This window comes from Haematobia irritans, chromosome 1 (assembly GCF_050003625.1).
Source record: "Haematobia irritans isolate KBUSLIRL chromosome 1, ASM5000362v1, whole genome shotgun sequence".
Lineage (NCBI taxonomy): Eukaryota > Metazoa > Arthropoda > Insecta > Diptera > Muscidae > Haematobia > Haematobia irritans.
Genome location: NC_134397.1, coordinates 68,176,764 through 68,187,498, shown reverse-complemented (window position 1 = coordinate 68,187,498; position 10,735 = coordinate 68,176,764).

Genomic DNA, 10,735 nt, shown 5'->3' with positions numbered 1-10,735 from the left:
GTATAAGAGTCGTGTAGGCAATAAAAAAATGTATAAGGATATCCACAAATGGTGGTCATTTTAATAGCTAGAAATTTGGTTGCTGGGCAACAATGCAACTGGTGAATGTGTGCACTATTTGTGGTTATTTTTATTTTACTTTTATATACAGTTACGTATTTGTTTGGAAAAGTAATGAATGCGAGAATTGCTAGCGTACAATATGTACCGTTCCAGGGTAAAAATGGAAATTGACTTTCACCTTATTTAAAATATACACTCAAAAACGAAGGTATTAAGTTTTATTTTAATTTTATTGTAATTCATAGAAATTATAAGTTTTTGTCCAAATTTCTCTAATAATGAAATTCATGGAAATTATTATGTTTTATTTAAAATTTCTTTAATATGTGGAAATTTCCTTGTTTTATTTTTTGTGAAAATTAACCTGACGAAAATTAACCTGAAAATGGGAACGATTTACTGAATTCATATTTCCCACAAAACATTTCAGAATTTCAGAAAAACAAGTTTTTAATTAGTTAAAAGTTCCGTTCGTATGTCGCTTTTTGGTCCAATCAACTTCAAAATTTAGCACAAGTACCTATTTTGGATCATCGATTTTCGTATTTGGAACAATTAATAACACTAACATCCTTTCAGAAAATACCGTTATTTGGAAGAATTTGTAATTTTTATACCCACCACCATAGAATGGTGACGGGGGTATAATAAGTTTGTCATTCCGTTTGTAACGCATCGAAATATCGATTTCCGACTATATAAAGTATATATATTCTTGATCAGGGAGAAATTCTAAGACGATATAACGATGTCCGTCTGTCCGTCTGTCTGTCTGTCTGTCTGTCTGTCTGTCTGTCTGTCTGTTGTAATCACGCTACAGTCTTCAATAATGAAGCAATCGTGCTGAAATTTTGCACAAACTCGTCTTTTGTCTGCAGGCAGGTCAAGTTCGATGATGGGCTGTATCGGTCCAGGTTTTGATATAGTCCCCATATAAACCGACCTCCCGATTTGGGGTCTTGGGCTTATAGAAACCGTAGTTTTTATCCAATTTGCCTGAAATTTGAAATCTGGAGGTATTTTGTGACCGTAAAGAGGTGTGCCAAAAATGGTGAGTATCGGTCCACGTTTTGGCATAGCCCCCATACAGACCGATCTCCCGATTTTACTTCTTGGGCTTATAGAAACCGCAGTTTTTTTCAATTTACCTGAAATTGGAAATCTAGAGGTATTGTAGGACCACAAATACGTGTGCCACAAATTGTGAGTATCGGTCCATATTTTGGTATAGCCCCCATATAAACCGATCTCCCGATTTTACTTCTTGGGCTTATAGAAACCGCAGTTTTTATTCAATTTACCTGAAAATGGAAATCTAGAGGTATTGTAGGACCACAAATACGTGTGCCAAAAATTGTGAGTATCGGTCCATATTTTGGTATAGCCCCCATAAAGACCCATCTCCCGATTTTACTTCTTTGGCTTATAGAAATCGCAGTTTTTATTCAATTTACCGGAAATTGGAAATCTAGAGGTATTGTAGGACCACAAATACGTGTGCCAAAAATTGTGAGTATCGGTCCATGTTTTGGTATGTTCCCCATATAAAACGACCTCCCGATTTGGGGTCTTGGGCTTCTAGAAACCTTATTTTTTATCCAATTTGTCTGAAATTGGAAATCTAGAGGTATTTTAGGACCATAAAGAAGTGTGCTGAAAATGGTGAGGATCGGTCCATATTTTGGTATAGCCCCCATATAGACCGATTTCCCGATTTTACTTCTTGGGCTTCTAGAATCCGAAGTTTTTATCCTATTTGCCTGAAATTGGAAATCTAGAGGTATTTTCGGGTCATAAAGAGGTGTGCCGAAAACGGTGAGTATCGGTCCATATTTTAGTATAGCCCCCATAAGAACGATCTCCCGATTTAACTCCTTGGGTTTCTAGAAACCGTAGTTTTTATCTGATTTGCCTGAAATTGTAAATATTCTGGTATTTTAGGCTCACAAAAACGTGTATCGGATTAGGTTTTTATAGGTCCATTTGGTAATGCCTCCATATAGACCGACTTCACTTCTTGAGGGTGTAGAAGGCGCACTGATGATGAAAATTGCTTGAAACTCAATGTAAAATTTCCATATTTTACTTCTACAGATTTAAGATTTAAAATCAAGACGTTATTTTATAATTTTCTTGCACACTTACAAGAGATGTTAATGATTCCTCTAAAACTCAAACAAAAATGGTTCTTATAAATCCAGAATCTGATATAGTCCTCATGGATGAAATCTTTAAATTTATCTTCGGGAAGTGTCCTCAAGTCCTCAAGCCCTCCTGAAATTTCAAAGGAAACCCTAATATTTGGTTCATGGTGGTGGGTATTTAAGATTCGGCCCGGCCGAACTTACTGCTGTATATACTTGTTTGAAGATTCCATTGGTTTCGTTGCTTGGTAGTACATAATTTTATGTCTTCCGTGGATATATCCACTACAGCAAAACTAAAAGCGCAAAAAAAGTTATTTGAACTTCATGGAAATCTTGGTCGATCTAAGTTTTTATATTTCTATACATGTTCCAGATGCATCGGCTCCTGCAATTTGGCAAAATGTGCCTCAATTTGGACCAAGTTTGAAACGCTAACTTCCGAACGAAACAAGCTATCGACTTGAAACTTGGCACAAGTAGTTGTTATTGATGTAGGTCGGATGGTATTGCAAATGGGCCATATCGGTCCACTTTTACGTACAGCCCCCGTATAAACGGACCCCCAAATTTGGCTTTCAGACGCTCTAAGAGAAGCAAATTTCATCCGATCCGGCTGAAATTTGGTACATAGTGTTAGTATATGGTCTCTAACAACCATGCAAAAATTGGTCCACATCGGTCCATAATTATATATAGCCCCCATATAAACCGATCTTCGGATTTGGTTTTCGGAGCCTCAAAGAGAAGCAAATTTCATCCGATACGGCTGAAATTTGGTACATTGTGTTAGTATATGGTCATTAACAATCATGCAAAAATTGGTCCACATCGGTCCATAATTATATATAGCCCCCATATAAACCGATCTCAAGATTTGGCTTGCGGAGCCTCTAAGAGAAGAAAATTTCATCCGATCCGGCTGAAATTTGGTACATGGTGTTAGTATATGGTCTCTAACAACTATGCAAAAATTGGTCCACATCGGTCAATAATTATATACAGCCCAGATATAAATCGATCCCCCGATTTGGCTTGCTGAGCCTCTAAAAGAAGCAAATTTTATCCGATCCGGCTGAATTTTGGTACATGGTGTTGGTATATGGTCTCTAATAACCATGCAAAAATTGGTCAAAATCGGTCCATATAAACCGATCCCCAGATTTGACCTCCGGAACCCCTTGGAAGAGCAAAATTCATCCGATTCGGTTGAAATTTTGTACGTGATGTTAGTATATGGTATCCAACAACCATGCATGAATTGGTTCATATCAGTCCATAATTATATATAGCCCCCATATAAACCGATCCCCAGATTTGACCTCCGGTGACTTTTGGAGAAGCAAAATTCATCCGATCTGATTGAAATTTGGTACGTGGTTTTACTATATGATATTTAATAACCATGCCAAAAGTGGTCCATATCAGTCCATAATCATATATAGCCCCCATATAAACCGATCCCGAGATTTGGTTTTGGAACCTCTTTGAGGAGCAAATTTCATCCGAGTCAGTTGAAATTTGGTACATTGTGCTAGTATATGACCGTTAACAACCATTCCTAACTAGGCCCGTATCGGTCTAACTAGGCCCGTATCGGCCGTATCAGCAGATTCTTTTATAGCCGTTCGGCGTAACGGGGTTCGGACTCGGCTATAAAAAGGAGGTCCCTTGTCATTGAGCTTAACATGGAATCGGGCAGCACTCAGTGATAAGAGAGATGTTCACCAATGTGGTATCACAATGGACTGAATATTCTAAGTGAGGCTGATACATCGGGCTGCCCTGCCGCCTAACCTAACCTAACCTACGTCTATAGAAAATTTTGTCAAAATTTTATTTCTATAGAAAATTTTGTCCAAATTTTATTTCTATAAAAAATGTTGTCCAAATTTTTTTTCTATAGAAAATGTTTATTTTTTTTTTGTCCAAATTTTACTTCTATAGAAAATGTTGTCAAACTTTTATTTTTATAGGAAATTTTGTCAAACTTAATTATATACGTATTTAATCGGCCTTTTTTAGTTTAATATATACCACGTATGGACTACCTTGCAATTTAGAAGACGGTTTTAGGAAGTTTTAAGATACCTTGCCACCGGCAAGTTTTACAGTCTTCAGTAGAAGTTTCTACGCAATCCATGGTAGAGGGTACATAAGCTTCGGTCTGGCCGAACTTACGGCCGTATATACCTGTGTTTTTGTTTGTTTTATATTTGAATGGAATCACTCATATCAATACCTAACTTTGTACTGTTTTATATCTCTATTACATCGTAGAACCAATAAAAATGTTCACATACCACTATTTTTAAAGTCAAAGTTGTTGAATAAGTTCGTTGAACTTAATTATTACAGGACTTCTTTTGTGTAGTATAGAACCATATCGATGTGATGTTCAATTTGGTCACGACATGTGTGATTTTGTAGTCTTTGATTTAGTTGATAAAACTTGAGTTTAGTTGTTTTACGGTAATTTTCGTAATTCATTTACACTGAAAGGAATAATCTAAGCACCTTATATTAAAAAACATATATGTATTCATTTATTAAAAAAATTTACAACAAAAAGCTTTTCATAGTTCAATTATATATACTGCTTTTGTCGTGCTGGTTTTTTAATATATTAAATAAAAAAATATACCTAAACAATGGACACAAAGTAAAAAACGGAAATCGATACAATTTATATCACGTCAGAAATTATACATGAATGTTAAATTCATGACGAATAGATAAATTTATGAAATAAAATAAGATTTCGATAGTCAACAAACTTACGGTTGGGATTTTCGGATAAACCGAAAACCAACTTTTCAAGAAACCGGTTATTTGGACACACTAGTATATTTCCCATCCCTGCACGGATGAAAGACTGTTTTTCATATGTTTGGCTATAAACATTATATGTTTGGAACACAAATTTTTAAACACAATATTTTTGAGTGCAAGCATATAATGTTCATAAACTACCATAACATGTTTGGGACATATATGTTAATATGTTAGAACATATTATGTTTGGGACATAAAATGTTTGTAAATATAATATGCTTGGATGCAAACATATATTAATTTAGAAATAGCCTATAAACATATATGTGTTTAGTAGCTTGGAGCGCTATTTAACAGGGAGCGATATTGAATTAAGTTGGTGGTTGTTGCTTGTTATTACAAAATTAACATTTTATTTTTCCTTGGGCAATTGATCAGCTACTTCTTTGATCCTTACAAACTGTGTAGTCCGCTGTTCGAATCCCCGTCCGGCAAAAGGTAAAATTAAAATAAAAAATCATACAATTGAATAATTTCTTCTACAATGTTTGTATTACAGAAAAAGGTGCTAAGAACTAAAATATCTCGTGGAAGTGAGAAAGATGTGGGGGAATATACAATTGGGCAGAAACAAAATTTTGAGCATTCAGGTCGAAAACCTATGTTGTTAGCACCTATATTACCTGTTTATTTTCATAATTCATTATGATTGTAAATATATAAATAAATAAATAAAATTTTGAGCACAATATTGTTTGGGAGAATTTTTTAAGCATATAATATTTTTGGGTGCAAACTGCTTCCAAACATATTATATGTTCACATAATAACATATTGTTTTTTGGAAGACAACATTATTGAATTTGGATGCAAAAATACAAAATGTTTGGAACTTACACTACCCAAACATATATTGTTTAGACCAATATGCTTTCAAACATATATATTGGAAGAGATCAAACATATAAATGTTTGGGCAATACCCAAAGATATATATATGCTTGAAGCAAAATATGTTTGGGAGTATATGTTACAGAAGCGATTTTTTGTGAGCGTGTGTGAACCTTCTTCCTAGAAGTTGGTACGAAAGTAAAAGATCGTTCAGTAGGGAAGATAAGTAGGACCATTTCGTATAAACATCGGCGGCTGAGATTTTTTCTATTTTCAAATTTTTATTCATTAAATTTTTATTTGAGTAAGTTGAAGCAACACACCAATATTATAAATCCATAACTTTGATAGTTCTTGAGACATGGCATAATCTATACTTGTCGGTCGAGTTAGAATTTATATTACTATTGTTACTTTTTGAAGGTCTTTGTTATCCAGTACACAAAAAATAGATTTAAAGGCGAATAGCGTTGCTACGGGACCGATGCAGAACTAGTCCCTAGCGCATAATGACCACTCTCATTTCTGGTCCGGTCATGTTTACACCATTGGTGGTGTAAATTTACACTTTAGGAAACGAATTGGACTCATTCCTAGGACAGTTAATTATGATCCAATAAAATTATAATATTCAGAGTTTAGAGAAATCAATCATTATATTGTAATTTAAAAATTGCGTTAAACTGGAGCATCGGCACCAGTCCTGCTATAGTTCTATCAATGCAAATTTGAACCAATTTCCCGTAGTGATCTTGAAATTACCGTGTTTTCTCAGCATGATATTATATACTTACTTTTCATAGAATTAAAAATGCTTTGTTATATGTTTCAATTTTTGTAATTTAATTTACATTTATATAGAAAACATATACATATGATTTTATGTATATATATGGGTATTAGAATTGCAGTGTCATTCTAAAATGTTCACCAATTTGGTTAGAGTTTCAATTCTCTTCTACGATGGTATTTTTATTAATTTATTTTTTTTTAACAACGTAAACACAACGTAAAAACTTTAATCAAAATAAAAATGAATTCAGGTATGTTAAGAAAATGATTGCGTTTTAAATTAAAATATTAATTATTTGAAATAAAATATTAATAAAATTAAAAAATTTTTTCAAATAAAACCATAATCGAAAAAAAAAAATTTTGGAATATAGTGTCTATATATACATACTAAAATCATACTATAATGACAATCATACTATAATGAGAAAAAACCCCTAAAACGTATGAAAATTATTTCATCTAAAGGTGAAATAATTATTAATAAATAAATAATAACCCTATAAATAAATATTCCAAGTGCCGAAGAAATCAATTGATTAAAAAATCAAGAATATTTTTTAATTTGCAATTAATTCTTTGATTGTAGTAATTCCAATTAATAAATTAATTGGATCAGTTAATTTCTTGATTGAATTAGAGAAAAAAACTATTTTTCTGTGTGTCTTGTTTTTTTTTTACTTGATTCCATTTAGTTTCTTAAAACGCAATTAATACCCACATTATATCTATAATTTTTGCTTTATTTTAAGTTTGCTGTTTTTGTTTTTCATTTATAGAGTTAATAAAAACCTCACTTATAAGTAATACGTGCCATGTATGTATATGTATTTTTTCATATGGAAATTTCAATTTTATTTTCTCAAATAAAAATAAAACAAAAACGTGCGTCTAACACGTCTTCATACAAACTCTAGCTCGACTTCCATTAAAAAAATGTATTTAATTAATTGTTTAATTGACAATAAAATTATATTTTGCATATTATTTATATACATATTGAAATGGAAGGGCTTTTTGTGAAACAATAAATATCATATAACATTAGAAATATTTATTTATGATTTTTACAAATAATACATTTAGCAAATATATAGTTAAAAGTAAATATTACCTAATAATGTAATGCAAATCAAATAAAATGTCTGAACGCAACCATGACGACTGACACTTGCACAACCATATCTCTGTCTAATAATACAAGGGAACAATGGTTCTGTTGATTAAGAACTGAATATCGTTTTTAAGGTTATTTGGGACGCTGAATCCAAATCTGCACTTGGTTTTTTTATTAACTCGACTTTTCGAGATATATCCTTATATTCGCTTTAAGCCTCGCTTATGTATATTGTTTTTAAATTTTGCAAGTCATTTTAGAGATATCATTTGGATCATAGTCCTCTTATCCCATCGCTGTTACTAAACCAGGAACATCTGAACAATAAACAAATTCATCGTCTTCGGAAAAGAATGGAAGTAAGTTTTTGTTTTCCATAAAGGAACAATAAAATTTATAGGCGTTATGAGTTTGCTACCGCAACCATAAAAATAAAATAATCTGTTTTTATACCCACCACCATAGAATGGTGACGGGGGTATAATAAGTTTGTCATTCCGTTTGTAACGCATCGAAATATCGATTTCCGACTATATAAAGTATATATATTCTTGATCAGGGAGAAATTCTAAGACGATATAACGATGTCCGTCTGTCCGTCTGTCTGTCTGTCTGTCTGTCTGTCTGTTGTAATCACGCTACAGTCTTCAATAATGAAGCAATCGTGCTGAAATTTTGCACAAACTCGTCTTTTGTCTGCAGGCAGGTCAAGTTCGATGATGGGCTGTATCGGTCCAGGTTTTGATATAGTCCCCATATAAACCGACCTCCCGATTTGGGGTCTTGGGCTTATAGAAACCGTAGTTTTTATCCAATTTGCCTGAAATTTGAAATCTGGAGGTATTTTGTGACCGTAAAGAGGTGTGCCAAAAATGGTGAGTATCGGTCCACGTTTTGGCATAGCCCCCATACAGACCGATCTCCCGATTTTACTTCTTGGGCTTATAGAAACCGCAGTTTTTTTCAATTTACCTGAAATTGGAAATCTAGAGGTATTGTAGGACCACAAATACGTGTGCCACAAATTGTGAGTATCGGTCCATATTTTGGTATAGCCCCCATATAAACCGATCTCCCGATTTTACTTCTTGGGCTTATAGAAACCGCAGTTTTTATTCAATTTACCTGAAAATGGAAATCTAGAGGTATTGTAGGACCACAAATACGTGTGCCAAAAATTGTGAGTATCGGTCCATATTTTGGTATAGCCCCCATAAAGACCCATCTCCCGATTTTACTTCTTTGGCTTATAGAAATCGCAGTTTTTATTCAATTTACCGGAAATTGGAAATCTAGAGGTATTGTAGGACCACAAATACGTGTGCCAAAAATTGTGAGTATCGGTCCATGTTTTGGTATGTTCCCCATATAAAACGACCTCCCGATTTGGGGTCTTGGGCTTCTAGAAACCTTATTTTTTATCCAATTTGTCTGAAATTGGAAATCTAGAGGTATTTTAGGACCATAAAGAAGTGTGCTGAAAATGGTGAGGATCGGTCCATATTTTGGTATAGCCCCCATATAGACCGATTTCCCGATTTTACTTCTTGGGCTTCTAGAATCCGAAGTTTTTATCCTATTTGCCTGAAATTGGAAATCTAGAGGTATTTTCGGGTCATAAAGAGGTGTGCCGAAAACGGTGAGTATCGGTCCATATTTTAGTATAGCCCCCATAAGAACGATCTCCCGATTTAACTCCTTGGGTTTCTAGAAACCGTAGTTTTTATCTGATTTGCCTGAAATTGTAAATATTCTGGTATTTTAGGCTCACAAAAACGTGTATCGGATTAGGTTTTTATAGGTCCATTTGGTAATGCCTCCATATAGACCGACTTCACTTCTTGAGGGTGTAGAAGGCGCACTGATGATGAAAATTGCTTGAAACTCAATGTAAAATTTCCATATTTTACTTCTACAGATTTAAGATTTAAAATCAAGACGTTATTTTATAATTTTCTTGCACACTTACAAGAGATGTTAATGATTCCTCTAAAACTCAAACAAAAATGGTTCTTATAAATCCAGAATCTGATATAGTCCTCATGGATGAAATCTTTAAATTTATCTTCGGGAAGTGTCCTCAAGTCCTCAAGCCCTCCTGAAATTTCAAAGGAAACCCTAATATTTGGTTCATGGTGGTGGGTATTTAAGATTCGGCCCGGCCGAACTTACTGCTGTATATACTTGTTATTACCTAATATTTTTAATTTTTAGAATCATAAAAAACTAACTTATTACATACAAACACACATTACAAAATGTTATTTTTGTATGGAAATCGCGATCAATCATAAGTTGTGCACCGATTGTAATGAATTAAAGCCCATTTTGTTCGAAATATACACCCACACTGAAAAAAATATTGTCGTGAGGTCAAAGATTTCATGTCTTTAAAATACGAATACAAATTTTGCTTAGCATTGAAGACGCATTTCTCTAAAATAAAGTTATTTTCCTTGTCCAAAATTCGATAAACTTTTCAATGAAGTCGTATTGTCCTTATAATTAAGTGATTTGACTTAAAAATGGGTGTCTTAACATGAAAGAAAAAATGTATATGACCTTTATATAAAAATATATAAGGTCAACTTGACTTTAATAATTCAGAAAAATTCTTTAAATTTAATGAAATTGTCTTTAAATTTGTTGTCTTTTTGCATCTTGACTACAAAGCAAAAAATCGTTCAAATATAGGACATGTTTTTCAAAACTTTATTTTAAAGAAGTTTTTTACTTCAAACATAGCATAATTTCTACTGGAAGTCGAGTCCTAGGTTAGGTTAGGTTAGGTGGCAGCCCGATGTATCAGGCTCACTTAGACTATTCAGTCCATTGTGATACCACATTGGTGAACTTCTCTCTTATCACTGAGTGCTGCCCGATTCCATGTTAAGCTCAATGACAAGGGATCTCCTTTTTATAGCCGAGTCCGAACGGCGTTCAATAATGCAGT